Source organism: Callithrix jacchus, chromosome 1 (genome assembly GCF_049354715.1).
Source record: "Callithrix jacchus isolate 240 chromosome 1, calJac240_pri, whole genome shotgun sequence".
Classification (NCBI taxonomy): Eukaryota; Metazoa; Chordata; class Mammalia; order Primates; family Cebidae; genus Callithrix; species Callithrix jacchus.
In genome coordinates, this window is record NC_133502.1 from 116,467,533 (window position 1) to 116,494,418 (window position 26,886).

At 35.2% G+C, this 26,886-nt stretch overlaps 1 protein-coding gene and 1 pseudogene across 36 annotated transcripts in view; one reads left to right on the forward strand and one right to left on the reverse strand.

Moving 5' to 3' along the window:
• PTPRD (protein tyrosine phosphatase receptor type D) overlaps positions 1-26,886 on the reverse strand; it is a 2,336,513-nt gene that overhangs the window by 1,703,000 nt on the left and 606,627 nt on the right. For all 36 annotated transcript variants that reach the window (XM_078368970.1, XM_035293431.3, XM_078368938.1 and 33 more), the window contains exon 3: positions 19,201-19,264. The gene's annotated coding sequence lies outside the window, so the exon portion shown is untranslated. The remainder of the gene's footprint in view (positions 1-19,200; positions 19,265-26,886) is intronic.
• On the forward strand, positions 8,597-9,430 carry LOC118152320 (keratin, type II cytoskeletal 8 pseudogene; annotated as a pseudogene).

The window sequence follows — 26,886 nt, forward strand, 5'->3', positions numbered from 1 at the left end:
GTTAAAGAAAAATATATTTATTTTCTCATCATATTTCTATACCTAAGAAAAATTATGTTCTTAGTTATAACTGAAATTTATAAATCATAGTAAGTTATGTTATATTATATATACTAGTTATATGTTACATTATTTGGTTGACTTAAAAATTGTTATATGCTTATTCTTACAAAACATATACATTGTAACATGTTGAACTCTGGGCGTTTGGGGATTTGAAATAGTAAGTTATGATTACGAGTTTGAGAAGAATTTCTGAATCCTTAAGTCTCTTAGTTTTCTATTAAAACATTAATTTGAGTTTATAGAAGCATTCCTTATATCTTATAAATCACCTCCTAAAATGAATTGTACTTAATCTGTAATCAGTACCCCAAGTTTTGGAGGTAAGGATCGAGAGACAGTGGGGATAAATCTTCATGGAGTCCTTTCCATTGTGTCTGGTCAATGGTATTGTTTGGGCCTTTGTATGTTCCCCAAACTCACTTTTGTTTTGAGAATTAACTTTTTATCATATTAAATCCTTCCTTTTCAATAATATTGATATTGACAGGTAACCTATAGGTATAACTAACTGTAAAAAGTACAAACATATGTAAGAATTCCCTTCATCAAATGATTTTTAATATTCATTAAACTATTCAAAGTTGTTAAACATTGTAAGAGGTATACAAATGGAACTTTGCAAGAATTTGGAAGACCTGTAAAAAAGTACGTAATAGAATATTAAAGGGATAATCATCTATATGACCAAAGAGAAATGAGGCTGTAATCATAAGATGAAGAAAGAGATAACAAAAAGGGGTAGGACTGGTGGAAGATTCAGGCAAGAAGAAAAAAATATTTGAAAGAAAAAAATGGAAAAGCAGATGAAAAAAAAATCGTGTTTTCCACTCTTCTTTTGAGTACGTTCATAGTTGCAACTTCTCATTTATGTGTGAGATCTTTTTTAAGTTTTAGTAATTCCCATCTTCTCAAAATAGTTATTCTCCACAATCCCTTCACCACACCACATAACTATAGAAGGTATTGATTTTTAAAAAGTAAATATTCACATAGATTAGATTATAAACTATAAGAGAGAAGTCCAGTAAACGAGACTACTAAAGGAAAATGTCAGATTTTACTCAGGATTTCATCACCCAAGCCTAGCACTGTTACTGGAACACGGTAATTCTGCAGTGTAAGGTTTTAAACCTATCATAAGAACACTGCAATGCTCAATACTTGAGTCATGTGTTAAATATAGAAAAAAGGAAAACCCCAAGTGTGTTCCTGATAGAAAGGTATCCAAATTGCTTGCATAGGTAATGAATTATATGTAATTGCGATAGCTGCTTAGAGGGTAAAATCCAAAACACAAAATAACAGAAGATATACAATTCAGCAAACAGAGTTAAATCAATGAGTGTGAGATTAAATTATTACCTAGAAATGATCTATGCAATTTTCAAGATCATGACTAGATAAATAAAATACTTGAATTTTTTTATTATTTAATTCCATGATCCGTTAGAAAAGCATATCCACTAGAGAATAGATTTTTTTGATTATCAACAATCTTGTGCTATTATTATTATCAGTATGTTATCAGGGATGTTAAATTCACTAACCTAAAATACTTTATTTAAACGTAGGAGATGAGAAGTGGCAAATAAATGATTTGAACTTCAATTACATAAATTCAAAGCCAGTATTATTTCTACCATGTTATGTTGTGAGTATATCTAAAATAAATCTTTATTGTCCTAATTTTGTAAAAGAATAAAAACCTACAGAATTTTTTCAATGACTTTTTCAAGGCTACAGATGGGCACTGGAAGAGACATCAGGTCTCCAACCTCTAGTTAGAGAAATTTACTGTGCTAATACTGGTGAAAGACAATTATCACAGAAATTAAAGAACAAAATTTAATTTGCATTAAACACAAATTTAATTAAATAAATATTCCATTTATAAATAATCCTGATTTATGTTATTTATATATTTTTAAACCCTTAAGACTATATAGGTACTCCATTTTTCCTCTCATAACAAGTCACACCAAAAGTGCAGGAAAGAGAGATTCACCTCAGAATTTTTACTCATTAATTTCAGAGGTAAAGTCAGTATACCAAGCAGAAGATCATTTATTTCAGATAAAATATAGTAGTAGCTGAAAAAAATTTTCAACATAGACAAGTAATTGATGGCAATTACTATAAGTGTAACAAATTTTACAAAGACTCTAGTACACATGGATGAAATACTTCATTGGATTTTTAATAAAAGTAGATGTAGGTATGTTGATGACAACTTCGGAATCGTTTTTTGAGGTGCTGTTTCAATGAAAGATATATTCAACTTTATGTTTTAAATTTCTGCTAGCTATTTTATATTTTGGGTCAAATTATAGTGTTCTAGAATTTGACATTTTTGGTTAACATGCATAGTCATCTCATAGGTTTTTTGTTTGTTTGTTTGTTTCTTCCTTTGTGTATGGCTCTCAAAATTTAGGTTTTATATCTTTCTGCTTAATAGCATTGAATGAAACAAAGGACAAATCTGTAATTCTAAACACGTGTTATGTATTTTATTCCCTAGTCTAAAGTTATCGCCAAGGTTTTCAGAGTTTCTGAATGAATAAATCTTCATGTCAGCTCTTCTATCATCCGTGTTCAGTTGCCAACTACAAAAATGATACGTTAAAAGACTAGAGAGTCATTTGCTTAAAGTTATATAACAATTCAGTCATGAATATAATACAACCCAATTTGCTGACATCAATCAGTAATGATGATGAAATGTCCTTTAAAGTAGGAAAATAATGTTTTCCTCACTTCACAGATGAGGAAAATAAGGCTCAGTGAGGCTAAGTAATTTGAGCTGCAATTCCAATTCAGGTAATTAGGTTGCAAAGCCCATATTCTTTCCACTTCTCCATTTTCTTCCAAGAAGAAATGTTACATTTACTTTTCACATTTTATTAAGTGGACTGTTAACTGCATATATACGATCCAGTGACCATGAAGCATTCTAGGTGCATTTTGACTTTGAGAGTTATTGCTGTGTTCAAATGCTTTTTTCCTAACGACTTGGGATCACAAAAGACAATTGTATTCACTCCAGAAATAATGCATTTCATTACAAAATTATATTTTATTTACACATTTACACTGTTTCAGTATATTTTACTTTAATGAAAAGAGAGAGCCTCAACAAGTCATAAATGATAAGAGGAAGCTGGCTTTACAGATGAGAAATGAAACATGAAATAAGAATAGAACAAGGAAAGGATAGAAACACTTTGATTTGGAACAAATACATATTTTTAATTATCCTTTAAAATTATATGATATAGACCTATTTTGGCATAAATCTCTATTGCAGCAAAAGACCTTTGATGTGATTCAGTGCATAGTTATTTCTATATTTAACTGTGCTTTTTCTTCTATCCTTAAATTGAAGAGACTTGCTGACCCACTTTATGGGGCAGTTAAAAACTGCCTCAGCACTTCACCTCACTGAATTACTCGGGGTTGAGTAATTAAAATGTCTTCAAGATGTGGAATCTGTAAATGGTAATAGCCACATAGCATCCACTAGAGTAGTTCTATCATGGATAATTCAGTTGAAGTAATTTCTGTAGACAAGTGTCTTACTCACATGTATGGAACTCTCACCACCTACCTGGGCAGCTTTTCTATAATTTACTTTTATCGCTTTCAGTTTCAATTGGATTTTATAGGCTTAATGGCTTGGGAAATGATTATGGGCAACAATAACTCAGAATTGAACCTTTTCAGAGTTACCTGCCTTTTCATTGGTTTAGCTAGCAATGCTTCTAATTGAATTTTTCAGCAACAAAAATATGTGCACTAACAGTTGCTGACTTACATTTTATAATTATTGTTATTACACTAGATAAATATTTAAGTAGTTAAGAAAACCATGGCTGTAGAGCAAAATCATCCACAGTAGCACAAAGTCAGTGTGTCTATGTGAAAATACTTTACATTCAAATTATGCCTCTTTTGAAAGAAACCCTTTGGGAACAATTAAAGATGAAGTTGCAATCAACTAACAATTGACTCTGACGATGTATAGGACATAGTAGAAATATAAAGGCAGTTAGCTTTTTATAGGATACTAAAGAAGATGAAGTCAATCCCAGCCTCAACTTTAAAATGGGAATGACTGTGAGATGTAAATTGTGTACTTGCAAAGCCTTTAACACAAAACCAGGTACTTCTGATATATTATGAAAAGGAAAAGAATGAGAACGAAGACTAGTAGTAGAAAGAAGAGGAAGAGGTATGGTTACCACGATATCAGCCAGCAGCTGCCACCATTATTACAATATCTTAAGAAATTTATTTCTCTGCTGATAGGATTTAGAAACTAGGCAGGTTTTATAACATTAGATACTACAAGGTCATTTTGAAACATTCATTTCAGGATCACATTGAGAAGTACTGCTCTCCTGATCTTAAGAGTCTGTACTGTGTGTCTCATAAGCCTCTCTCTCTAATTACCAGTTGACTGATACCACATCCTGCTTACATAACAATACACTTGAATTGACTTCTCCTGAGGTGGGCACCAGACTACAACCACCTTCAACGACCATATATTGGTCTTTGTCCCTCAGAACCTGGAAATATACTGGCTATCAATCTGAATTAAAGCATATGTAGTTGGTAAAGGCCTAATGTGATCTCCCCAAATATGTATGCAATTTTGGGAGATTTGTATATGTACATTTGTTATTTTCCTCATTTTAGCAAATATCAGGAAAAGGCTTGTTTTAAAAAATTTGCTAATGACATTGTTTTATTTTAAAATCCACTTGTTCATAGTAACAAATTTACAGTAGTGACTTATAACTGCTTGAATAAAGTAGCTATCCATGTGTCCAGGGAGATGAGAGAGAGAGAGAGAGAGAGAGAGAGAGCGCACGAGCAATTCTTTCTTATTGCAGTATGCTGAGAAATATAGATAAAATGATGTAGTCTGTAAATCATAAAAGAAAGATAAAACTATGGGGAAAGTAGAGAAAACATAGTATCTAGTCTTAAAACATGTCTTTATAGGGTACTTATTAATTATTAAACAAAAATTGGAATTTTAAAGTGGAGAAATTTGGAGACTATTTCCAAGTTTGTCTGTATTTCCGCAGCAAATAATGCTACTAGAAATATTACAGGAAATGACTCCAATGGTGTTGTTTGAGACAGAATCTTGCTCTGTCACCCAGGTTGGAGTATAGTAGCATGATGGTGGCTCACTGCAACCTCATTCTCCTGGGCTGAACCCATCTTCCTACCTTGGCCTCCCGAGTAGCAGGGACAACAGGCATGCACCACCATGCTGGCAAATTTTTTTACTTTTTTTGTAGAGACAGGGTCTCAGTATGCTTCCCAGGCTGTTCTCAAACTCCTGAGCCCAAGAGATCCTCCTGCCTTGGCCTCCCAAAGTGATGGGAATACAGGAGTAAGCCACCATGCCTTCCTATTGTACATTTGTAAGCATTTCTTTAGGACAGCCGTGAAACACATCTAGTCTCATAAGAAAATAACAAGTTGTTTCCCAAACTGTTCCAATCTGCATTCCCACCAGTAATGTGAATAAAGTTCCCAATCATACATACATGTTTACTAACAAGTGGTAATATGCCAGATGTTTTTAGTTTTGTCCATCTGTTAGGCATCAAGTATTTCTTATTGTGTTTAATTTGCATTTATCTTATTGCTAGCATATTTTCATAAAGGTATAAGCTATTCACTTGTAAAATTCCTGTTCATTTCTTTGTCCATTTATTTTCTCTTTTTGTTTGTCAATGTTTGGGAGTCCTTTTTGTAGGTTTTTTGTTCGTTAAGTCATATTTGGTGCATATACTTAATGTTTTGGCTTTATTTTCTTTATGGCTATAAAGATGTTTTATAAACAGAAGCTTCTATTTTTATTGGTATAACATGTATTAATCTTTGCCTTCATGGCTTATACCTTATGTAAACAAAGCTTGACTTAGAATACTCCACATCTTAATTATGTAGAGATTTTATTTTTCATGTTCCTCAAAACAAGATTGCTTATTTTCAGGTTTAAGTCTTTAGTTCATTTAGACCGAATGGTGAGAAGTAGGAGCCGAATTTTAATTAATAGCATAAGTTAGGTTTTATGTATTATCTTTTCCTGACTCTACTTTTGAATAGCAAATTCATTACCAGATTATTAGGTTATGAATCCACAAATATGTAACACAAAAGAACCAGAATCAGAAGAGAAAGAGAAAGAATATGAGGGGAGGGATGGGAAGAGCAGGAAAGGGAGAGAAACAGGAGGAGGAAGGGGAGGAAGACAAAATAAAAGGAAAGGAAAAAATTTCCTGGAATTTAAAGATTTTGATTTTCTATCTCTTTTGTATATTCCAAGAAATCTGAAAGAATAAGTCACCAGATACCGGTAGATGGTCTCAGTGTACCTGCCAGTGTCAGAGCTTTCTTAACTGCCTACATCTGTATTCCCTTGTACATTTCATGTTTATCATGTGATATAAGTAGCAGATAAGATTTTTATATTTTAAGCTTTAAAAAAAACGTATTCTCAAATATACCATTACTCTGCTAAAATGATTTATTTAAGAAATACATTTCTAATAAACACATTGCCAATATGCACAATACTTTAAGGGTATTTTTTGATAAAAAATTTTTATACCAACTTTTGAAGTACTAAATTTTATCCCTTAAGGAAATGCTATTTGAATGCAGTTAACCTGTAAGACTAATTTTATTTAAATATTTCTTAGTAAGGTTTTCTTTTCTTTCTTTCTTTTTTTTTTTTTTTTTTTTTTTTTTTTTTTGAGACGGAGTTTCGCTCTTGTTACCCAGGCTGGAGTGCAATGGTGCGATCTCGGCTCACCTCAACCTCTGCCTCCTGGGTTCAGGCAATTCTCCTGCCTCAGCCTCCTGAGCTCCTGAGTAGCTGGGATTACAGACACACGCCACCATGCCCAGCTAATTTTTGTATTATTAGTAGAGATGGTGTTTCACCATGTTGACCGGGATGGTCTCGATCTCTTGACCTTGTGATCCACCCGCCTTGGCCTCCCAGAGTGCTGGGATTACAGGCGTGAGCCACCACGCCCGGGCTCAGTAAGATTTTCTAAGAGGTAAGATTTGATTTAGAAACTAAAAGATATAAATTAGAAACTAAAAAAACTAAAAAAAGAGAAAATGCCAACTTCTGATACATCCTATTTTGCACTTCAAATTTCAAATCTGTAGAATGAGAAAAATTATAGTGCTTTCTTAGTGGCATTGTGAGTTAATTCATATAAAGATTTATGTATATAAATGGTTTATTACAATGTTTGGCACAATGATTTTTAACTCTTGTTATGTATAACTCAGCTTCAGATGTTGAAGAAAGATTAAAGTTCTTAACAATCTTCCTTTTGTCATTAAGAAGTTAAATATTTATTAATAATAAGACTACTATCTTTTACATTGAAAGAGGAACCATTTTATAATCAAACAGTATTCAAAACAGAATGTTACTATTTTATTTGGACATTGTTTTTTCTGTGCTTAGAATGAACCAACAATTTGACGTGACACAATACCCTCCCCTAGTTTAAATGCATATCAATGCTGCTTCACATTTATTATGCCACTAGAATATTCTTAGAAATAGATGCTAGTCACTTACATGAATATGATTAGAAAATCCTATACTTCTAATCATCACTGCTCACTTATGAATCCCTTGCTTTATCTGAAACCTCTTACTCATCCTCTGCATGGTAAGCATTACCTTCTCTGTGAAACTTGCTAGGCTTATACACACCAACATGGTTCTAAACTTGGTAAAAACGCAACAATTGGACCAAGAAGCAGTTTCTTCACTCCTTCTAGAATCTCTGCCTGGTTTAGCCTGCCTGCCTCCACCATGTCCATCAGGGTGACCCAGAAGTTCTACAAGGTGTCCGCCTCTGGCCCCTGGGCCTTCAGCAGGCACTCCTACACCAGTGGGCCCAGTGCCCACATCAGCTCCTTGAGCTTCTCCCAAGTGGGCTGTAGGAGCTTCCAGGGTGGCCTGGGCAGAGACTATGATAGGGCCAGCAGTATGGGAAACGTCACTGCCATCATGGTCAACCAGAGCCTGCTGAGCCTCCTTAACCTGGAGGTGGAACCCAACATCCAGGCTACACGCACCCAGGAGAAGGAGCAGATCAAGACCCTCAACAACAAATTTGTCGCCTTCATCGACCAGGTATGGTTCCTGAAACAGCAGAACACAATGCTGAAGACCAAGTGGAGACTCCTGCAACAGCATAAGACGGCTCCAAGCAACATGGAGCCGTTTTTTAAGTTTCTAATTTATATCTTTTAGTTTCTAAATCAACATGGCCAACATGATTGAGAACTACATCAGCAACCTCAGGTGGCAGCTGGAGACTCTGGCCAGGAGAAGCTGAAGCTGGAGGTGGAGCTTGGAAACATGCAGGGGCTGGGGAGGAACTTCAAGAACAAGTATGAGGATGAGATCCATAAGCGTAAGGAGATGGAGAATGAATTTATCCTCATCAAGAAGGATGTGGATGAGTCTTACATGAACAAGGTAGAGCTAGAGTCTCACCTGGAAAGGCTGACAGACGAGATCAACTTCCTCAGGTAGCTGTATGAGGAGGAGACCTGGGAGCTGCAGTCTCAGATCTCAGACACATCTGTGGTGCTGTCCATCAAAAACAGCTGCTCCATGAACATGGACAGCATCATCACTGAGGTCAAGGCACAGTACAAGGAGATCACTAACAGCACCTGGGCTGAGGCTGAGAGCATGCACCAGATCAAGGATGAGGAGTTACAGACGCTGGCTGGGAAGCACGGGGATGACCTGCGGCATGCAAAGACAGATCTCCTGGATGAACTGAAACAGCAGCCGGCTCCAGGCTGAGACTGAGGGCCTCAAAGGCCAAAAGGCTTCCCTGGAGGCTGCCACTGCAGATGCTAAGTAGCATGGGGAGCTGGACATTAAATTAAGCATGCCAACACCAAGCTGTCGGAGCTGGAGGCCACCCTGCAGCGGGCCAAGCAGGACATGGTGCAGCAGCTGTGTGAGTACCAGGAGCTGATAAACGTCAAGCTGGACCTGGACATCGAGATCGCCACCTACAGGAAGCTGCTGGAGGACAAGGAGAGCCAGCTGGAGTCTGGGATGCGGAACATGGGTATTTATACGAAGACCACCAGTAGCTATGCAGGTGGTCTTCCTAAAGCTGCTTCAGCTCCTAAAGCTGCACCAGCTCCACCAGGATCGTGGTTGTGGAGAAGATCAAGACTCATGATAAGGAGCTGGTGTCCGAGTCTTCTGACATCTTGCCTAAGTGAACAGCTGCAGCAGCCCCTCCTAGCCTGCCCCTCCTGTGGCTGCCTCAGAGCCTAGAAGGCAGGCCACTGTGCAGGGGAGCCCAGGGAAAGGGAGACACACCAAAGGCTCAGCCCTGGCCCTCAACCCACCCAAGGGGGAGTTACTGCCTACGGACACCCCCTTGCCCATGCCTCCAGCTACAAAAAATTCATTTTTTTTTTTTTGTTGTTGTTCCAAAAGAAAACCTCAGCTAGCTCTGCCAAAAAATTATAATAAATTGTGAAGATCGCCTATATCAAACATTTCTGGTTGCTCATCAACAGCCAACCCACGCCCACATATATACACTTGCATTCCCTTCTAATAGATCTGCCTTCCATTATAGAATATGGAAATGTGAGATGCTTGATCTTGTAATGCTGCTTTCCAAATGTGGTCACTGGCACTTAAGAGAGCCTGCCTGGACATTTCTGAAGGTATGAGAAGAATCAGTGCCTTTGTGGCAGTCATCTTGCAGTCACCTTGTGACTGTGGGGAAATAAACACAAGAACAGAAATCCAAGGAAAGCAGAATTACATACGAGAAGGATGTTTCCTGAATCCTCCATGACATTTGTCATAGGATTAACCAAACTTGGAAATCTGAATTTCCTTCCTTGTTACATTTGATGATAACCCCTCTGGCATAAGGCAGTTTGGGTATCATATCTCTTAGTTCTGATACACTGCTCTCATATATAGCATTCTAATTTATTGGCACACATAGTAAGCAATGAATACATGTTTGTTGAATGAAAGCAATAGACAATCACTTTCCCTTTCATATTCAGATACGACCTAACAGGAATATTAGTATTAGGTTGTTACAAAAGCAGTTGCAGTTTTTGCCATGGAAAGTAATAGCATTACATTTTAACAAATACCTGGAAAAAAAATAAGGCCGAAAGACACTTGTAGTGCAGAGTAAAAAACAACCTACACAACTTTTACATAGTGGATATTTCACTGTAAACTATAGAGAAAAATCATTTAACTAATTTATTGTAGTTTACGTAGATTGGATAGCAGTTAAAATTTATATTGACTAAGTTTTATTTTGGCCACTGGAATGAATAAAGTGCTATAAAGGAGAGTCAAAATGCTGAATTCCCGTTTTAAAAATGATTTCTTCCATTAATTGTTTTCCTGTTCTCAATAATTCAACATTATAGAGCAGATAGTCCATTGAATTATATGGTTATAATTAGGCTGTTCCTTTAGCACATTTTATGCCTCAGTATTTCTATGCTTCCACAACATCTTCTACTGGCTTTATATAAACCTGTCTTTAAATAGAATTGTCTTCTGCCTCAGAAAATATTGTACTAGATGCTTATATTCTTTGTCCAAGTGTTAAAATGTAAAATAAAATTAAAATGGTATTTTTACCTATTTTAATATATATACTACAAATTCTCAAATGGAAGATTTTTGACACACTGATCACAAGCAAAACTTAATTAGATTTCTGTAAATCACTATACATATATATGTGTGTATATACATAAATGTATCTCTGTTATGACTAAGCAAATTAGAATTAATCATTTTAAGAGGATAGCCAATCATAAATTAATAGACAACAATTTATCTACAAACTTTTCCAATAAAGGAGAACTCAGTGCTTCCACTGAGAAAGGAAAGTCAGCCTCTCCAGCCACGCCACAGACACACGTGTACCCGAATGGGGTATTATAAACTGAAAAGCAAGAAACTCCTGTCCAACCTTTTGTGAAAGTAAAAATCAATTCTGCACATAATTTCTTCCGTGCACTTGAGAAAGTAAAGTTCTGTATGTTTTCTCTAAATAAAACTAACTTCTGCATCTGTACCGTCAAATATTCCTCAAACCTTTGTATTCACTTCTTTTTTTTCTTTGATTTTCTCCACATGATCATGATCTCTCATGTATTTTGTCAGATGTCAAATAGAACACATTTTTTTTCTAATAAAGTGTGAGAGTTACTACAGAAGTATGAGAATTTTATTTTCTTATTCTTATTTTTTAAGTGCTAAGTTTGCTTTCTTATTAGCCTCTGACATTCAATTATATACTGAATTACAATTTAGGGCCTAAGTAAAAATGCTACAGAGGTGTTAAGTCCTAAAAAAAAAGCTTTGGGAAAAAATAAACTTCACTTAATAGAGGTAAAACATTCTTCACAATCATGGTAGATATGCCAGTGTTTGTTATGAAAAATATTGCTTTTGTCTTATGCTTCAAAATGACTTCAGTGGTTTGCAATATAATGATTATGAATCACTTCAAATACATGTTTTTCACAATGACAGTTTTAATTGATATGTTCTAATTATTCTGATTTTAACAAAATAGTTTATTGTCTATTTCCAATCATGATACTTCCTATATTTTTATATTAACACTTGATATATTTTCAATCATTTTTAGATATATTTCCAAATGTCATGTGAAAATCATATTTGCTTTGCCACTGTCATAAGATGTATTTAATGTAAGATAACAAATGTTTTAATATTGTATAATTTGAATATGGCAAGCATTTTAAAAATTGTTAGTTACAGTATTAGTATTTTAATTAATGCATTTAAATTATTCTAGAGTAAGTTTGCACACTATTATATAAATAGAGACTTATAAATTCTAGCTGCTTCTGAACCAGGAAGGCAATTTTCCCCTGAAAAGAATTTTTATTTGTTGTTTATTGTGTTTTCTTGCTCAGTGTGAATGCCTGGTGTCTTGAGAAAATGGAAGCCCATATTATATAAGTCTTTTGTGACAGGCTTGACACTTTTATAGTAATTGTATAATTAACTCTTATAATGCGATACTTAAGGAAAAGATGACATGCTGTGTTATATTCAACACTGTAGTCAGATGTCCTAATTCACTAGTCTCAAGTGTTTCATTTCTGAACTTACACATTTCCACTTTTGTCCAAATCCTTCAAGAAATTTAATGATTTTAAGCAATTTTTCCTGAGAATGATAATTATAAAAATATATATACACATACATAACCATAATACAAACCATTTGACAGCCAGATTTGAGCTGGTTTTACCAGATCTTGCCAACTTTCATCACAGGAGAATTCACATTTCTTTCGACTCTCTTGGTACATATAAAAGAGATTTAGAATGGGTGTTTGGCTAAGCACATTTCAAATAAGATACAAATTTAGATAAATCTGAGAAACTTTTAAAAAATTAGATAACCTTTAAATCCCTCACCCACTTTTAGAAAATAAGAAATTAGACAATATTTAAAGATGATTTCCTTCGAGGGAGCTGTGCCACTCCCACTGACTTTAAAGAAATTTGAGGTGTAACCTATTCATCCCAAGTGAAGATAGAAAGACTCGGAGGAAACCATGTGGATGATTAAATAAACACCTGTGCTACAGTTCGCGGAACATTTTAACCTCACCACTTAAGAAACATAAAGGGCAAGAAAAGATCCTAACAAAAGGAAGAGCAGGCAGGCAAGAACAGGTCTCAAGAAAGAGAAACTTTACAGGTGGCTCACACCTGTAATTCTAGCACTTTGGGATGCTGAGGCACGCGGATCATGAGGTCAAGAGATTGAGACCATCCTGCCCAACAGGGTAAAATCATGTCTCTACTAAAAATACAAAAATTAGCTGGGCATGGTGGCACGCAGCTATAGTCCCAGCTACTTGGGAGGTGGCTGAGGCAGGAGAATCACTTAAAAACCTGGGAGGTAGAAGTTACAGTGAGCCCAGATCACACCACTGCACTCCAGTGTGGCGATAGAGCAACACTCTATCTCAAAAAAAGAAAGAAAGAAAGAAATTAAAACTAGAGTTAACTCAGGGCTAAAGAAGGGTTAAGCAATGGATCTCAGCAGAGTTCACCACTTGCATAACCAATGGTGCTGTAATATATCTCAGTAAACAAATGTACTGATGAGAAAGTGCCGACTTTAAATAATGACCAGACCAAGCCAATGCTGTTTAACTAAGAATTTGACTACTCCTCATATATTTCTCTCACCATGCCTTGAAGCCAAACATTGCCTTGGGCAAGCTGGAGGAGGAGAAATAGTACAAAGATTGAACAAGGAGAGGGAAAGAAGATGATGACTCCATCCTTCTTGGACTACTAGCCTACAAATAGTACAAACTTGGCAGAGAAGAGGGGTCTCAACATTAAATAACCATGGGACTGGAAATAAATTGACATTGTTTTAGAGATTTGAAATGATTGTGAACATTTTTTTTTAGTATCTAAAAGTTACCAGAAAAGTCAAGTTGCCTGCCTAAGTTTCTCAAGTCATGGAAACGACTGTTTTAATAGAGTGAATCAAAAAAGATAATGGTAGGCAAAAAATCATTTTTGTTTATCTTAGCCCACAGTCTGTGCTCATCCTCTGGAGAAGTCACAATACAGTTACAGTAATAAACCTGCCATCACATGGGGGGCATTGTTTTCTCAATAGCGGAGCACTGTTAGCAATTGCAAACAGCAAAATCTGAACCTCCCCACAGTTTCTGTGTAGTTTTCACAGTAGACAATATTACCTACCATGACTTTGACAAAACCATCACGGTGGGACCTGGATTCCAGGTACATTATACATTTACAAGAATTATTTCCTCAGAAAAAGGAAGTTGTGGTCTCACAAGCAAGTAAGACACTTGACTTAGTGAGTGTCTTTTAAAAACAAGATGTGAGAAAGATATAAAATTACAACACACCACAAAACCTACAGTGCTTCTCAAGTGACAGAGAGATAGCTCCAATCGATTTTAACATCCCATTAAAGCCAGTAAGCAAACCACAGAATGTATTGTCTGCAATAATGAAGCATTTCTCTAGAGACCTGGCCTTGGTAAAATAAATAAAAAGGGGTAATTCCTTCTATTAATTCAGTTCACTCTGGCCATTGATAGGAATTAGAGTCAGATTCCTGAAAATTTTACACTTGGGGGGAAATGTCTACTATAAATGAATATAAAGTGAAATAAAATGTGAATGATTTTATTGTATCATATGTCTGTAGGTAACCAAAATTTCCTCTTCCAGTAATTAAAATATATGTTTAGTGAATGAATGGGAACTTTTCATCATGTTGTTCAAAATAGTTGTTTGAGATAAAAGCACAGGCATTATTAAAGCTGGGGGGAAAGAGAGTAGATAGAATTTGACTTTTACCAAGCTGTCAGGAAAACAAAGATTCCCTAGTTCACAAACATGGCCTACCATCATAGAGAGATGCACAGGTACATCCTTCCAACAATATTTTGGTTATACTAAGTTTCTGTAAAAAACTACTAAAACATGATTAATATTTTGTCAAGTGTAAGCATGTCACATGTATTATAAAATATAAAAGGATAAGAGAAGAACATACATGTTAAGTCAATATATGTGAAAGCATTTGTTATGATAATATATGGCATATAAGTTTATTCTCTCTGATATTGTCTATTGAAAAGTTTTGAGCATTGAACTTGTCATGGTTATGGCAAATAATATAATGCTTCTAAAAATATTTAAATATATGCACATATATATAATAGAAACTGCAAAATTATTAATGAAATAAAATAATACAGATTGTAATTTCCAGTAAAAGGCACCGAACTAAATCCTAAAATGTGACAGCATTACCTCTTACTTTGGTATGAATTGCCTTTTTCTCCGTTAGATGAGGGTGATTATTTTGGTTTCCCTAATGAATTTTGTTTCCACTGATGAATTTTAAACATGGCTTAAAAATATATTGGAATACAGTTCTTCTTATTCCTGTAATATTTCCTATCTGCTGCTTGATTGGTGATATGGTTTGGCTGTGTCCCCACCCAAATCCCATCTTGAATTCCCATGTTTTTTAAGAGGTACCTGGCTGGAGGCAATTGAAATGTGAGGGCAGGTCTTTCTTGTGCTGTTCTTGTAACAGTGAATAAATCTCAGGAGATCTGATTGTTTTAAAAAAATGAAATTTCCCTGCACAAACTCTCTTGTCTTGTCTGCTGCCATGTGAGACATGGCTTTCACCTTCTGCCATGATTGTGAGGCCCTCCCAGTCACATGGAACTGTAAGTCCATTAAACCTCTTTCTGTTGTAAATTGCTCAGTCTTGGATATCTCTTTATCAGCAGCCTGAAAATGGGCTAATATAGTAAATTAATACCATTAGAGTAGGGTGCTGCTGAAAAGATACCCCAAAATGTGGAAGTGATTTTTAGAACTGGATGACAGGCAGAGGCTGGAACTGTTTGGAGGGCTCGGAAGAAGACAGGAAAATGTAGGAAAGTCTGGAACTCCCTAGAGACTCGTTGAATGACTTTGACCAAAATGCTGATAATGATATGGACAATGAAATCCAGGCTGAGGTGGTCTCTGATGGAGATGAAGAACTTGTTGAGAATGAGAGCAAAGATGACTCTTGCTATTTCTTAGCAAAGAGACTGGTGGCATTTTGCCCCTGACCTAGAGATTTGCAGAACTTTGAACTTGAGGGAGATGATTTAAGGTATCTGGTGGAAGAAATTTCTAAGCAGCAAAGCATTCAAGAGATGACTTGGATGTTGTTAAAGGCATTCAGTTTTATAAGGAAAGCAGACCATAAAAGAAAATTCCATTTTCTGAGGAGAAATTCAAGCTGCCTGCAGAAATTTGCATAATTAATGAGGAGTCAAATTCTAATCACCAAGACAATAAGGAAAATGTCTCCAGGACATGTCAGAGGTCTTCACAGCAGTCCTTCCCATCACAGGCCCAGAGACCTGGGAGGAAAAAGTGGTTTTGTGGGTGGGTCCCAGGAACCTTGGCTGTATTTACCAGATGCCTGAACTCCTATTGTAATTCAACTATATTTTTGGGGATCAATAATATGCACTGAGTCATAGTGCATATTATTTAGCTTGTCTTAAAAAATAATTACTACCTGGCACTATGTTCTCTATACTTGAATAATGAATAATTTATACTCTATAAATGAATTATCTAACAGCTGGGTAACCTGTGAAAATGCCATAATCAATACTTTGTTGGTTAATAATGAGTGTCAACTCTATTGGATTGAAGGATGCAGAGTATTGATCCTGGTTGTGTCTGTGAAGGTGTTGCCAAAGAAGATTAACATTTGAGTCAATCGGCTGTGGAAGGCAGATCCACCCTTAATCTGGTGGGTACCATCTAATCAGCTGCCAGAGAATATAAAGGAGGTAGAAAAATATGAAAAGGCAAGACTGGCCTAGCCTCCCAACCTACATCTTTTTCCAATGCTGCCTTCCTGCCTTCAAACATCAGACTCCAAGTTCTTCAGTTATGAGACTCAGACTGGCTCTCCTCCTCCTCTACCCTGCAGACAGCCTATGGTGGGACGTTGTGATCAGTACATTAATACTTATATAATCTCATATATACATATATATATATATATGTATATATATATAAATGAGGTTATATACAGAAATTATATATATATAATTTATAATATATAATTTATATTTATATAATTTTTATATATATCCCATTAGTTCTGTCCCTCTAGAGAACCCTAATACAGATATGTCATTAAGGATACACAGAGTTTTCCCAGCAAAGCCTAATTCTTTTGATACAGTCTACTAGATTTCTAGATCAAAGAAATAATGTAGACACAATGTATCTGTATTTCAGAAAGCTATGCATTTTTTTGGAAGACAAGAAATGGTGAATTGGTCCCTGGATAACAGAACGTTTAAATAGATTTTGAACTGGTTTAGCAGTATTAGGTTTTGAATGAGAAGTCCCAAATAAATGGAATCAGGAATTAGGAATGCTTTTATATTAAAAATGTAATGAAGGCCGGCTAGTCTAGAATGTCTTAAATTTGTCACTTAATATCCTGCCTGCCTGATTTTGGATTTGAATTAAGAGTTGATTAAATGTGAGCTACTATTGGAAGGAGTAGGAATGGGAGATCTCAATTAATACTCAACAGTCAAAGGAAATTATCTGATACACTGTGAAAAACAACTATTTTATAGAATTGTTGGTTTACAACTGCAGAAACAACTTGGGTTAAATAGTTTCTTACTATAGCCTTTAATTTTCCTCTTTTCTTCTCACAGTATAACATCTGATAGCCCAAAACTAAAGACACTACTGAGAAAAAAAATAGTAAACTTATCTATGGCTAAGGGATTCTACAATACAGTAATCATAAATGTGCGTGTGTCAGCAGATGGCAACTTGAAAAGGTTGCAAAGGTATCTTTGGAGATATTCTATGGGACACAAGGTATTCATCCCTATTATTTGGCTCTTTGATTCTCTATAACTACCTCCCTGAAATTCACTCCCTAAACTTTCCATAGCATGAATATTCAGATCAGATCCCTGAGGATTCTTCTAAGTCTCCTCAAACTCTTGATCCAGCGAATTTTTTCCACATTAGCCACGTTTACAAGCCTATTTGTATATATAAACATAAAAACACACTGGCTGCCTTGTAACGTGCAATATATTCAATCTAATGCTTAGAATTAGTGTTTTTGAATAGTTTTTGCATGTCCAATAGAATTTCTGGAATTTGATGAAAATCAGAGGATTTTTAGGATTGGTATTCCCAAAATTTAATTTTAACTAATTTCTGAACATAACTGTTTTTGTTATATCTTCTTACATTTCAATTGTATGCAGTTTATATTTTTTTACTATTATTTATCTGTAAAGATAGCAGTAAATTCATGTGATTTTATAGCAATGTACATTACCTTGAATGCAGATTGAACATTTTTAACTGATGAAGTGTTCTATCAAAACCTCCCACTGATCAGAAAGTGAGGGCATAGAAGTGCTGCTGAGTCTGTAGTTCACATGAATTGGGAAAGTTAAATTAACTAATAGTAGCCTGGATGTGATAAATATTTTAAGGATTATGTAAGTGTATGTGTGCATGAGTGTGTTTCTGTGTATGTACCTGTAAAAGACAGAGAGAGAAAGAGAGAGAGAGAGAGAGAGAGAGAGAGAGAGAGAGAGAGAGAGTTGGCAAATGGGGATGAGTGTTGCTCAGAAACATGATACCAAGAAATACTAATGCTATTTACTGGTAACAGAGGAATAATGCATTGAAGCATAAAAGCTACATATTTGGTTTTATGACATAACATTTATATAATAAGTATAATTTATTAGCTTTTTTAAAATTATGACTTCAGATCTCTTCATGGATGCTCACTCAACTATTGCTTGTGGGCCAAGGTGTCAATATATATAATATTTTAAAAATTAGCTATAAGTAATACTAACACAATTTTAAAATTAAAAATACTACTTTGCATTCCGGTGTATAATTTTAATTTTATATCTACAAGTTTTAATAGCACTCCTATTACTAGAGTAATTAAAAACAAAAGTAAAATCATGATATTATAAATTTTTTTTTTGAGACAGAGTGTCGCACTGCTACCCAGGCTGCAGTACAGTGGCACGATCTCAGCTCACTGCAATCTCTGCCTCCTGCGTTCAAGCAATTCTTCCGCCTCAGCCTCCCTAAGAGCTGGGACTACAGGTATGTGCCACCATGCCCACCTAATTTTTTTGTAGTTTTAGTAGAGACAGGGTTTCTCCATGTTGGCCAGGATGGTCCCAATATCCCGACTTTGTGATCTGCCCACCTAGGGCTCCCAAAGTGCTGGGATTACAGGTTTGAGCCACTGTGCCTGGCCATTTTTAAAAAAATAATTATTCTATAATTAGCTGAGCTATGATGTTGACATCTTTTGAATCATGCTAGTTGTACATGATAACCAAGACAAAGACTGTATTAAAATGAGCATTAAAAAGAAAAATTAGAATGAGTGAGACTTACCAATGTACAGCCAAGATGATTTTATGGCTGGAGGATGAAAAGTATCAAACTCCTCAAGATTTCCCTGAAAGGAAAAATAAGAGATAGCTTTAATTCACATTTTCTGATAGTTATGTCACATTTAAGTCAATACTGACAATAAAGGACTGAACTTTTAGGGTTCACTGTGATTATCCACATCTGACCCCTTTCCTACATACACCTACATTTTCAACATTTCTTTCTTCCTTGACTCTTCACTTGCTACCTGTTCTCCAATGTTACTCTTTCTAAACCATGCTCTAATTTCACCTAGTTCAGAAAGCCATACGTTTAAAATTTCTATTTTACTCATAGGTTTATTCTAATATTAACACACATTCCATCATCTATCTTTTTGATTTTTTCATGGATCTACCTTATTTCCTCTACTAAATTTTTAATTCAGCAATCTGATTCTTTTCTGTGTGTATTCAAAATACAGTAGAACTTTGGTATTGTGACTACTTAGCAAGGGCAAGATCTACTCATGTCCATATATTAATTGAAGAGTCACAGTCCTACTTACCCATGCTTGAAATGATCACTGCCAAAATATCCATTGACTGACTTATAAATAACTTAAGGTTTTCAAAGGAAAATACTGCAATTCTTGCTTAGGACTAGTAGAAATTGAAATCTAATATTTTTACAGGCCTTTCATGAATAATGCTTAAAAAAGTGCAAGGTACTGCTATACTTTTCTGCTGACTTTTTCAGAACCTAAGCCAAATGACATTTATTGAGCAGTTAATATTTGCCAGGTGCTTTATATATATCATATTAATCTTCAGAGCAACCTAATGTGGTAGAAGGGACTTACTGTTGATTTCCTCTCTCTCTCTCTCTCTTTTAGATGGGAAACCTGAGGCAAAAAGAATTTCAGTCACTTGCTCAAAGCCTCTTGGTCTGTAAATTGGTAGAGCTGGAAATGAAATACAGGCAATGTGACTGAGAGCCTTTCACTCCACCTACACTAATATGCTAGCCGTGTCTAGAAATTACATATACTACTAAATGGAAAGGAATGCTAGAAGGAAAGAACAGGAAAGATAATTTTACAAATCATCAAAGCACAGAACTGAAAATTTTAAAAGTAGCCATTTATAAAGAATTCTGCCCTTCGTAACTCTCCCCCAACATGCCTCAGGAAATCTTAGAATCAATGTTTCCTTGAAAATAAGCCAAAAAGTTATACATCCACGTATATATACACATATACATATATATGTATTTATATAAATATATAGGATTGTATTGGGGAGTTTAAAAGAAAAATGACATTCCATTCTGAATATCTATATCAGCATCCAACATTATCAAACATCTCTTTATAATATATTAGAATTTTAATTTTATTAAAAAAATTTTTGACACCAGGTCTCACTCTGCACCAGACTGGAATGCAATGATACAACAGCTCACTGCAGCCTCAGCCTCCCAGCCTCAGCTAATCCTCCCACCTCAGCCTCTCAAGTAGCTAGGAGTATAGGTGTGAGTCACAATTTTTTTTTTTTTTTTTTTTTTTTTGTATTTTTTGTGGAGACAGGTTTCTCCATGTTGCCTGGTCTGCCTGCTTCAGTTTCCAAAAGTGCTGGGATTACAAGCTTGAGTCACTGTGCCCAGCCTTTAAGCAAGATTTTAAATGACGCTTAATGTGAGCCTCTATGTTAATTGCTCTGTTCTTGAACATCTTCTGTGTTTCTATATTACCATTAACAAATATGGAATTTGTAAAACCTGAATATAATTTTGAACTTTTTGTGCTACAAACTTCACATTTTCCCAAACCAGTCCTTTTTCCTAAACCAGCCATTTATTTTCCAGAAATAAGGTAACATTTAATAACAATAGTATTTGAAACTTTTGCATATGAATCCTCTTATTCTTTCTGGAAGATGTTTCACAAGTTATTAGATTTATTATAAAAATCATTTTATCAATATTTATAGAATGCATTTAATTTAGAGATGGATAGAGTTTACAGCACCCTCCCCACTTTAGGGTTAGGAAAACAAGTCTTAAGCAGGTTGGATTACTGCCAGATGTTATACAGTTTACTCCGAGAAGAGCTTGGATTTTTCTTTTCTCTCTCTCTGCTCTTAGAAGTTGGCTTTCCTGCTGTTTCTTTTTGTTTTATTTCTTCTGTGTTGTATTGTTTTGATTTTTTGGCATTTCATACTTTGCTTTTAGCTTTCACAAAAAGAAGTGAATAACAGATTCTCTCTCACACACACAGATGCAAACACACACAGGAACACATTTGTTGTGTAAAAAAGTGTTGTCTATCTTTAAAGTCGCTACTTACATAAGATCTGTTATTACAAATTTAGAAAACAATTTATCCTTCTTCATTCATACTAATCATTTTCAAAACTTCCATGAGCATCTAAGTCACAAAATAAATCCTATCCCATAGCCACCGATTTTAATTCTTAGAACACTAGAGCTGAGTATGCAATATTTTACAAACACTAGCAATTAAGGAGACATGCAATTTTGGGAAAAAATGAAAATTTACAAAGTATGTTTTCTTCTCTAATTGCCAAATAAATTATATAAAAGAGAGGGTTTCTGAGGGTTATAAAGGTCTAAAATTATAAGAAAAATTGAGAAGACAGAATGTACGCTTCTCTTCAAAATATTTTAGGCTTCGTAAACAAAAGAATTCTGTAACAGATATGAAATGTACATAATTATTTAATAAAATATGCACATACTGAAGAGACATATAAAATGCCTGTTATGAACTCCTTATAGAAATCATAAATATAATAATGCAACAATTGCCTTCAATTCACACATAAAGCTAAAATTACATTTATCAAACTGAAATTCTATCTTTCTTACAATAACCTCCGATTCTTTAACCTCTAAATTGTTTGTTCCACAAAAATTGCTGTCTTTTACTCTTTCTTCTCCTTGCATTCTATCTCAACTCCTGGCTTTACTTTTTTTTTTCCCCTTTAAAAAAAGAACTTTTAAGTTCATGGGTACATGTGCAGGTTTGTTACATAGGTAAACATGTGTCATGGGCATTTGTTGTGAGGATTATTTCATGACCTGAGTATTAAGCCTAATACCTATTAGTTATTTTTTCCTGATCCTCTCTCTCATCTCAACCTCCACCCTCCAATAGGCCCCAGTGTATGTTGTTCCCTTCTATGTGTTCATGTGTTCTCATCATTTAGCTCCCAGTTATAAGTGAGAAAATGCAGGATTTGGCTTTCTGTTCCTACATTAGTTTTCTAGAGATAATGGTGTCAAGCTCCATTCAAGTCCCTACAAAGGACATGATTTTGTTCTTTTTTATGGCTACATAGTATTCCATGATATATATGTAGCACATTTTCTTTATCTAGTCTATTATTGATGGTCATTTAGGTTAATTCCATGTCTTTGCTATTATAAATAGTACTGCAATGAACATACACATGCATGTGTCTTTACAATAGAACAATTCATATTCCTTTGAGTATATACCTAGTAATAGCATTGCTGGGTCGATGTTATTTTTTGTTTTCAGTTCTTTGAGGAGTTTCCATACTGTCTTCCACAGTGGTTGAACTAATTTGCACTCCCACCAACAGTATATAAGCATTACTTTTTTCTCCACAATCTTGCCAGCATGTATTATTTTTGACTTCTTAGTAATAGCCATTTTGACTGGTATGAGATAATATCTCACTGTGGCTTTAATTTTTTTTCTTGTAAATTTTTTTAAGTTCCTTATAGATGCTGGATATTACACTTTTGTCAAAGGAATAGTTAGCAAAAATTTTCCCCCATTCTGTAAGTCATCTATCTATTGATAATTCCTTTTGCTGTGAAGAAGCTCTTTAGTTTAATCAGATCCCATTTGTTGATTTTTACTTTTGTTGCAATTGCTTTTGGCAACTTCTCATGAAATATTTCCCCATGCCTATGTCCGAAATGGTATTGCCTCGGTTATCTTCTGGGATTTTTATGGTTTTAGGTTTTACATTTAAGTCTTTAATTTCTGGCTCTTCTTAGTTCCCTATCCAGATTGACCCTGGGTCTACCTCTCCACACCCTCATCATTTCAGCCTTCCTTCAGCCTCACCATCCTGCTCTTAACAACTCCAGACCAATCTTACAGTCCATTTCCCTCATCCCAAATTTTATGGTGTCCAAATATGATAGCTTTAATTCCTTATTAATGAAATTTCCTTAAATGGTTTCCTGATTAATAACAATTTACTTAATATAAAATTAGGCAGAAGATAAGGAATAAATACCAGCAAGATAGCATGCTTCCGACAACTAACTTTGGCCCCAGTTCAGGAAGCAGAAAGCCTATATCTTCATTTGTTTGTGTTTAAAACTTAGCAGGACGTAAGTGACTATCTAAATAATGAGGTGGAAAATACCTGACCAATGATCATTTCAGTTCCCACTGGCCTGTAGGTCTAAAATAAGCTTCACTCTTAGACGTATTCAACATTGGTATCTGGCAGTATACCCACTGATACTCACACTGCTTATCTCCCAAATAAATGCAGTATTAGGTGTTTCAAAGAAAGATATGAATTTATTAATTATTTTAATAAAAGCCAGGACAGGTTAGGCCTGACAGTTTACATAAACTAGTGGAACCTCTGCTTTCTCAGCCCTATTTGGATCCCTTTCTCCTTAACATCTATGACACACAAATAGTGGCTTGTTGACAGGTAAATGGGCATCAGCGTGTTACACACATGCTTGATTCCCTGATATTTTTGACTGCCAAGACTGGATAAACATTCTAAAGCCCATTTGCTTATTGAGCACCAAGTTTATCAGCATTTCAGCTTCACACTCAGATGGTAGCCCACCATAAAATGAGAACTGACCACTTAGATATCAAATTGAATAGCAACAGGGTGTGCGCGCACACACACTTTGCCAGGATTCTACAAACAGCACAAATACTTTTTATTATTTATCTATTTATTTATTTTTAGATAGGACCTTGCTCTGTTGCTCAAAGTGAGTGGAGTGGCCCAATCATGGTTCACTCCAGCCTCAAAGTCTCAGGCTTAAGTTTCTCCCACCTCAGTCTCCTTGAAGTAGCTGGGACTGGAGGTATGTGAGTCCTTCCGCTTCAGCCTCCCAAAATGCAGAGATTTCAAGAGTGAGCCACCGTGCCCCACAAAAAAATATTTAAAATAAAAACTGACATGGCTTGGATTTTTGTCACCACCCAAATCTTATATTCAATCATAATCTGCAGTGTTGGAGGTGGGGCCTGGTGGGAGGTGATTATGATGGGGGTGGTTTCCCATAGTTTAACACCATTCCCCTTGGTGATGTTGCAGCAAGAGTGAGTAAGTATGAGACCTGGTCATTCAGAGGTGTGCAGCACCTCTCCGTGCCCTTCCCCCCATTTCAATCATATGAAGATGCCCGCTCCAGCTTTGCTTTCTGCCAAGAGTAAAAGTTCCCAGAGGCCTCCCCAGTCATGCTTCTGTATATTGTGAAACTATGAACTAATTAAACCTCTTTTATTTATAAATTACCCAGTCTTGAGTATTTCTTTATTGCACTGAGATGAGCTAATTAAGAAACTAACACACATTCACTTTACATTTAATGGATGGTTTAAATAAGAAAAGTTTTTCATGGGAATTGACTATTAATATTTGAGGGAGCAACAATATTTATTTTCTTAGAAAATATGTCATTTATCTTACATGCAAAAAGCTGTTTTGTTAACCTGCAACTTTAATATCTAGAAAATGATTCCACTGAAGGCAGCTTTAAAGAAAGCTCAAATATCTCATCTTAAATGAGAAAGAAAAACAAAGGAAACAAAGCTCTCATAGTCTTTGCAGCCTATACAGTTATTATGCTCTCCATTTTCTGCTGAGTCATGTTATCTCAAAAAGTAGTTTAATTTCAATACCTCTATTTCCAAAACTTTTCATCACACCTTGTAAATTAGAGTCTTTCTACTGATACTGATGTGTCTGAAATTGTCAGTGACCTTCATACTGACAATTCCAAATGCAGATAAATTTATTTCATCAATATCATCCATCTAATATTTGGTTCTACTGAATACGGGTACCATTTTAAAACTTATCTCCTGACTTCCATGATGCTACTTTTCTCTTGATTTCTTTCTATAACTCTGTTTATGCCTTCTTAATTATTGATCATATGTATCTCATATTTTTTCTCAGGACTTCATCTTTAACATTTTGCCCTTTTCATGCTAGAACATCTCTCATAATGGCTCAATACAAAGCCATGGCTTGAATAATAACCTACTCCTGATAAATCCCAAATGTATAGCCCCCAAATCAAACATTTTTACATGAATGTCCCAAAGACACCCTTGATTCAACTTGTGAAAATATCCAATTATCCTTATTTTATTCTACTAATCTGATTTTCTGTTCTCTAGCTCAGTGAACACTAACAATAGATAACATTGATTAAACACTTATAATGTATCATATGCTTCTAATATCTTAATATAGTTACTCCACAACCTCATATGGGAGATATTAATATCATCACCATTTTGAAAATGACAGAAATGATCCTCAAAGAGATAAAGTTATTTGCCTGAATTCACACAGCTAATAATTATTAGGGCTGAGACTCAAACAGACTGCCCACACACTTCATTACACCTTGGAATATTTGCCCAGTTCCACAAATCACTTAATTTGTACCCACTTTATATTTTTATTTTATTTACCTATTCTTAGAGAACTGTAGTCACTTAGTTCTCTAGATTATGGGAATAAAATCTTGTGTTATTATTGTATCCATTCCTTCCCTCCATCCTTATGGCCCTGACCTTGGATTAGATCTTCACTTCTCTCCCAGATTGTTTTAACAATTATTATCATTTATACTAGCCCCTAACAACTGATGATAAACTTTCATCCCTGATCTTGATTCTAAACACTTTATTCTTCTGTTGTTTATAATATGTCTAAGTAAAAAAAAAGTATGACTGTGAGAAACCTTACCGTAAATGCAATCTTAGTTTTCAATTGGCTACATAAAAATGGTGTATAGGCATATGCATAGTTTTGTTGTTCACAAAACTCTATCTCTCTAGCTCAATTTCCTATGGAATTGAATTCAAATAATCAAAATTATAATTGAATTATCAAAAAACTTGAAAGCATCTATAAAAATTATGAAATAAAAGGGATCATCCTGAGGGACTGTGTTAACTTCACTTCCCAAGTCCACAAGTGGCATGGTTTCAAAGGCAAGAACATTCCAGTGCCATGTCTCCAACCACCTCCCCCTCCAGGAACCTAGAGTTCTTTGTCTAACTTTCCCATGCTCAGGCTAGGTAAAATTCCAGGTGAACTTCCTGTGTTTAGAAAGCCCATCAAAAGCTCTGGGGGAGGAAGCTTTAATTGTGGGCCAAGCAGCCAATCCAGCATAGAGTCGAAGATCACTCCAGAGGAAGTTTGAAAAAAACTCCTCTCACTGGACAAAAACATAAATGGGGCAGAAATAATTTCAAACTTAAAACTCCACTGCACCTTACCTGAGCAGATTTCCCTCTCTGAGATCCCTTCCCACAACAGCATGGGAGTTCTCTCTCTATCTTTCTCTCTCTCTGACTAATAAATTGCTCTCTGCAAAACTGTTTGGGTCTGGTATTTATTTAACCGGTAAGCTCACCATGGCCAG